This window comes from Triticum dicoccoides, chromosome 2A (assembly GCF_002162155.2).
Source record: "Triticum dicoccoides isolate Atlit2015 ecotype Zavitan chromosome 2A, WEW_v2.0, whole genome shotgun sequence".
NCBI classification, from domain to species: Eukaryota; Viridiplantae; Streptophyta; class Magnoliopsida; order Poales; family Poaceae; genus Triticum; species Triticum dicoccoides.
In genome coordinates, this window is record NC_041382.1 from 396,800,365 (window position 1) to 396,806,324 (window position 5,960).

General features: G+C 47.6%; 1 long non-coding RNA gene across 1 annotated transcript; it reads right to left on the minus strand.

Annotated features, from left to right (window-relative positions):
• Positions 1-2,558: 2,558 nt before the first annotated feature.
• On the minus strand, positions 2,559-4,511 carry LOC119359399. The gene is made up of 3 exons (XR_005172516.1): positions 4,452-4,511; positions 3,088-3,289; positions 2,559-2,791 (listed from the first exon to the last, which is right to left on the minus strand). It is a non-coding gene; the product is annotated as an uncharacterized LOC119359399 (long non-coding RNA).
• Positions 4,512-5,960: the final 1,449 nt, after the last annotated feature.

The following is a 5,960-nucleotide window of genomic DNA, read 5'->3' on the forward strand; positions in this document are numbered from 1 at the left end:
TAGGTCGCACTCGGCGGTGGAGTCAACGATCTGGTCGATGCGTGGAAGTGGGAACGGATCTTGGGGCAGGCCTTGTCGAGGTTGGTGAAGTCGACGCACATTCACTCCATCTCGCCCTTCTTCGGCACAACGACGGGGTTTGCAGCCATTCGGGGTACCGAACCTCGCGAATGGCACCCACCGCCTCTAACTTGCGGGTTTCTTGGATGATGAAGGCCTGCTTCTTCGCGGACTACCGCCTCGCCCACTGCTTGACAGGGCGTACATTGGGGCACACCGTTAAGTGATGCTCAATCACCTCTCTCGGGACCCCCACCAGCTGATTGGGTTCCCATACAAATATTTCCTTGTTTGCGCGCAAGAACTTCACCAACGCTTCCTCTTGGCTTCGGTCGAGGCTGGCACCTATGGTAAAGGTAGCTCATGAGGTCCTGTCCTCATTGACCGGCACTTGCTTGGTTTTCGCCTTGTCTTGGGTGAACAGCTGCTTCTTCTTGGTTGGTGCGGCTCCCTTGGCCTCGGGGGTGCCCGCACCGGCGTGCTGTGCCACCGCGGTGGTCTTGAGGGCGAGCTTAAATGTCGTCAAGGTCTCCTTGGCGTCCCCCATGATGGTGAGGACGCCTTTGCTTCCAGGCATCTTCATGAGGTTGTAGGCCGAATGGTTCACTGCCATGAACTGGGCCAAAGCTGGGTACCTAAGGATGGCGTTATACGGGAGGCCGATGCGGGCGATGTCGAAGTCGACCATCTTGGTGCGGTAGTTTTTGCGTGTGCCGAATGTGACAGGGAGGCGAATCTGCCCTGGGGAGTGGGCGACACCGCCGCCAACTCCTAAGAAAGGCTTGTTGAGGCTGAGCCGCTCGAGGGATACGTGAAGAAGGTTGAAGGCCTCCACAGGGAGTATGTTGAGGCCGGCGCCTCCGTCGATGAGGGTCTTGGTAACGGCTATGTTGCAAATAGTGGGCATGCAGAGCATCGGGAGCATACCCGAGCCAGCAGTGGTGACGGGATGGTCTTCCGAATCGAAGGTGAGGTCGACCTTGGGCGCGGCCCAGCCCGACAGAGCCCCCGAGCGCTTGGAAGCGGCACCAATCTGGTGGAGGAACGGCTTGATGTGGCAATCTGAAGGCGGTGCTTGAGAGCCACCTAGCAGGGCCGCGACCGCATGGTGCGTCGGTGCCGCGTAGCGCACAGTGAAGAGACCGCGCAACTCCTCCCAAGACACCACCGTGGATCCGGGAAGGTTGAGCAGCCAGGCGCGCGGCTTGCCAGCGAGGGCCATGGGAAGCCAGTTGGCCATGACCTTGTCGTCCCCTCCGGCCTCGAAGATAGCCTCTTCGCATGCCAGCAGGAAAGCTGACGGGGCCGCCGCGCCAATGTAGTGCGGCGGCATCTCCGGCTTGAACTTGGGCGTCCATAGCACCTGGCGCAAGGCGGGGGCCATGGCTTGGAGTCCTGGCCCCGTCATCAGCACCTGCCGTCGGAGCTGGGAGCGGGATGCGTGCCATGCGGACGGAGCGCGGCGGCGACGGAGGGGTGCACGGCAAGTTGTTTCCCTAGCGATCCACGCCCAAGCTTGCTAAGATCTCACGGACGAACTCAACAAACTCACAACACAAGAGACACGAGATTTATACTGGTTCGGGCCAATGTTGTGGTGTAATACCCTACTCCAGTGTGGTGGTGGTGGATTGCCTCTCGGGCTGATGATGAACAATACAAGGGGAAGAACAGCCTCCTGAGGTTGAGGTGTTCTTGTGCTCGAGTGTGACTAAGGGTTGGCTCCAGATCAGATCGATCCGTCCCCTCCTACGGTGGTGGCTAATCCTATTTATAGAGGCCCTGGTCCTCTCCCCAAATATTGAGCGGGAAGCACTACTGGAATCTGGCACTTTGCCATCTGCCATGGCAGATGGCAAAGGCATGGTCGGCGGATGGCAAAGGCCTTGCCATCTGCCAGCAGATGGCAAACAGGTCGTCCGAAACCCTGTCGGTAAAGGCTTCTTTGCCGTCTGCTGGCTGATGGCAAAGAGCCTGTGGCTTTGCCATCTGCTGGCAGATGGCAAAGCCTCTTAATGGGGTTAGCCCCGTTAGAAGGCTAACGACATACTTTGCCATCTGCTAGCAGATGGCAAAGGCTGCAGGCTCTTTGCCGTCTGCCAGCAGATGGCAAAGGCAAAGAGCCCAAATAAGCCAGCCCAAATTTTACATGTAGAAGACACGTGGCCTCTTTGCCATCTGCCAGCTGATGGCAAAGCTCTTTGCCATCTGCCAGCTAATGGCAAAGTGACTATATTGCCCCATTTAATTTTGTTTTTTCTTATATCAATTCATTTTCACAGAAAATCATACACAAATATATTTATATGACCAATATAGCATATTCAACACATATTACCAATAGTCATGAACACATATATATCCAACACATGTTACCACTAGTAGCAAGTTTCATCTGTACATATACATAGTTTCATCAATATTACACAGTTTCATCCATAGGTAGCAAGTTTCACAAGGTCAAAACAAAAGCTAAATATAGCATAAGACATGCTACTGTATCAGCTCAGCTTTGTCCTCTGACCATATCATCGACAAGTGACAGACGGGTCAAAATGGAAAGCTTCAACGATAGCCATATAGGATATTAGGATTGACTCTACTTGGAGTGAAAAACAAAACAAACAGGCCAAAATCAATTTCTTTCAGTGCAGCCGTTTCTTTCCAGTTTGCAAACAAGAAATTCTCTGGTTTGAGGTCCCGGTGCATCCACTTCATGCATATGGCAGATCTGATATTGTATAGGAAAGAACAAATGTACACACGTTATTCACTAAACAAACAAAAAAGTGAAGTTGCAGCAATTTAAGTACTACCAAGTTAAATGTGATCCTGGATAATCTAACAGCGCGAATGAACAACAGAAAATGCAGAAATTAATTGCTTCACAGATTAGATCATAACCTATTCAATGGAATAAAGCCAACAAATATTTCTACCATGAATCACAGAATGAATGTGTCCCAGCATACTGTTAGGACAGTGTTAACCAAATGGCAAATGAAGGAATCCAGGGGCCATTCTTACCTACACGACCCTGACGATGGTTTTGGTGACCACAGTGGTGGCGCGTTCCGTGTAGTGCACCCTCACAACGATCCGGTCGAAGAGCTCCCCACCCTCGCAGAGCGAGGGCCTCCCTGGTGGTATAGTCCATGCAGAGGTAGGTCACCCCAAACTCCCCGCAGTAAACCTCCCGACGGCGACGATGTTGTTTTCAAACAACTCCCTATTAAGATGAGAAGATACATCATTATGCGGGAATTGTTTTGCGTAATTTGACAAGTTTGCACTTGGTAGGAAGTTGCATTAGTACTTACATGTTGCAAATGGAATGGAAGGAAAAATATCTCACCAAGAGCTTGGAAGCAATTGTACTAATTATGGTATGGCCCCTTACTCTAAGAAGCATAAGAAGCTTCTCTAGAAAAATAGGAATGCTAGCTACAAAACGTTGATGAATTACTCATTGGCACGGTCTCTATTTTAACATCAGGTATCCTAGCCTTATTTCGAAAGAAAGTGATACTTGGCCTGGGTATATCAACTCCAGTTTTTTCAGGGACATCATGTACAAAACGTTTAAAACAGGGTCATGAGGAAAACAACAAGAATATACATTAGATGATGAACACTATAGTCGAAGGATTTTTGGTGACACCAAATAGTATGCAGGCAGTGCATTTCTAATAATATTAATAATCTACGAATATGTAATATTTATCCTATGTTGTCTTTTGATAATTTCTTCTCCCTGAAATTTAGCTGCAGACTTATGACTTGGCACTATTAATTCAGTAGGAGAATGCGAACTTTGCGGAGATTGTTCAGTACATAAAAATATAAGTGAAGCCCAGAAGCAAGTGGTTGAAAGCAAGATGAGGGTGCTCTCTTACTATCCGTTGATAACACTACTCTTTAAGTCTGTATAAACTGGCTTTTAGGAGAGCACGGAAGCACCATAAAGATTTCTTCCAAGGGATAAAGCACCAGGAGGGTAAACTGTTGATTTCTAAAAATGGTGCAAGGTATGACATTATAACTAATTACTATGTGGAATTGCAAAGACAACTCACAATAGTTGCTGACGAAAACCATTCGGAATTTAAATTATTTGGTACTATTAGGAATAAGTACACAACTTTTCTCTGCTGGATGCGCTAATCTGAGTTTAGTAAGGTATGGCATTTAATTTGTCTTTGAACATTCTATTTGAATGAAATCCATGCACGCAAATAATAAGTACCTTATTATTCATCTACAAATTAAGTAATGGACGGGAAACAATTTTGTACACGACGAAAGGAAAAGCACCATGATTTCTCTTCATATTACACAATGGATGTGAAGCAAACTTTTACCGAAAATAATTTAGTGGATCATTAAGATACCTGCATGTTTCTCTCACTTGAACAACAGAAGCAATTTCACTATTGAGAAGGAAGTCGATCCCGCAAGGCATGAGATGTGTTATAAATAAAAAATACAAAATAAATGCCAAGGAGTGATCCCTTGGTAGTATTTTAATTTTGGGAAAAGCTTATCTGAACCTAAGCTACATTTGATACTTCGTAGTGACAGCACTTCACTCCAATATGTGATACAAATAGGCACACTTGTATCTTAAGTGATTTACTCGACAAAATTGAAAGATCGCTAGTGTTGTTACATTCATTATTTATAAAATAGAAACCATGAGGGAGTGCTAAATGATAGTGACACTAGGTTCATGACATATTATATTATCAAGTAGATGTTCACAGGAGCAAGAACAACAATCTTAGTTTTCATGAAGTGGGGGAAAATGTCACAAGAGATTGGATTGAACTGATGTATCTTCCATGAAAGGTTCAGTCCAAGAAAGCTTACCTTAGATACCTCGAGGCAACTCTGCCATTTCACTCCGAAGGGACAGCTCGGCGCAGAATTCAGTTCTCACAACCAACGGCATCAACAAGCATTCAACAAACATCAATCAAACCATCAGAACACGTCCAACATCCAAGCATCAACATGTCTTTCTTCAGACCGGAAATTACATGTCTGTGTTGTTCCATTGAAAAGACAACATCTAGTCAGGGCACAATCCAACAGCTAACTACCGATAAACATACACGGCCTATCTAGCTGGTGAAATTGGTGATGGCCTTGGTGCCCTCGGAGACGGCATGCTAGGCAAGCTCGCCGGGGAGGACGAGGCGGATATCAACTTTTTTAAAGCAAAGATATTAATTCACCTCTTATGACAGTGATGTAACTGAGTATCGTAATGGATATCAACTTCACCTCATATGACAATAATACCATAAAACCTGAACTTGGAAGAACAAATAGACAAAAATATGCCTCTGAAGCAGAAATGTACCTTCACAATTTTTCCACATCCACTGCACCGAGAATAAGTAGATTCAAGACTCAATATACCCCTCTGGATGAATCTGTTCATAAGACAATATTTTGAAGGTTAGCAAAGTAATCTCCAAGTGACATACTCTACTGGGCTATCTAATCTGGTTCGTGCAACAATCGGTCGTGTGCTAACTGCAGCTGTGACCATGAAAGAGCTTCTGTAACACAGGGGCAACCAAGATGTTGGAGATGGCTTCCGGAGGTGGAGACGCGGCATTGATGAACCAAGGAGGCCGGAGGGTCGAGCCGGATTTGGGGGAGATGGTGACTTACCAAGCTAGGGATAAGATGGAGGTTGCAGCCATGGCGCGGCGGTGCGGCGCGTTGAGGATGCTTCGGCCGACGGCGGCGAGATAAGGAGGCTGCGGTCGACGGCGGCGGGATAAGGAGGCCGCAGCTGGCGACGGCGACGGCGCATCGAGGAGGGGGCGGCGCTGCGGGGAGCGGGCAGCGCTGCGGCCTGGAATGGTGGAGGGACGGGCGCAGGGGCG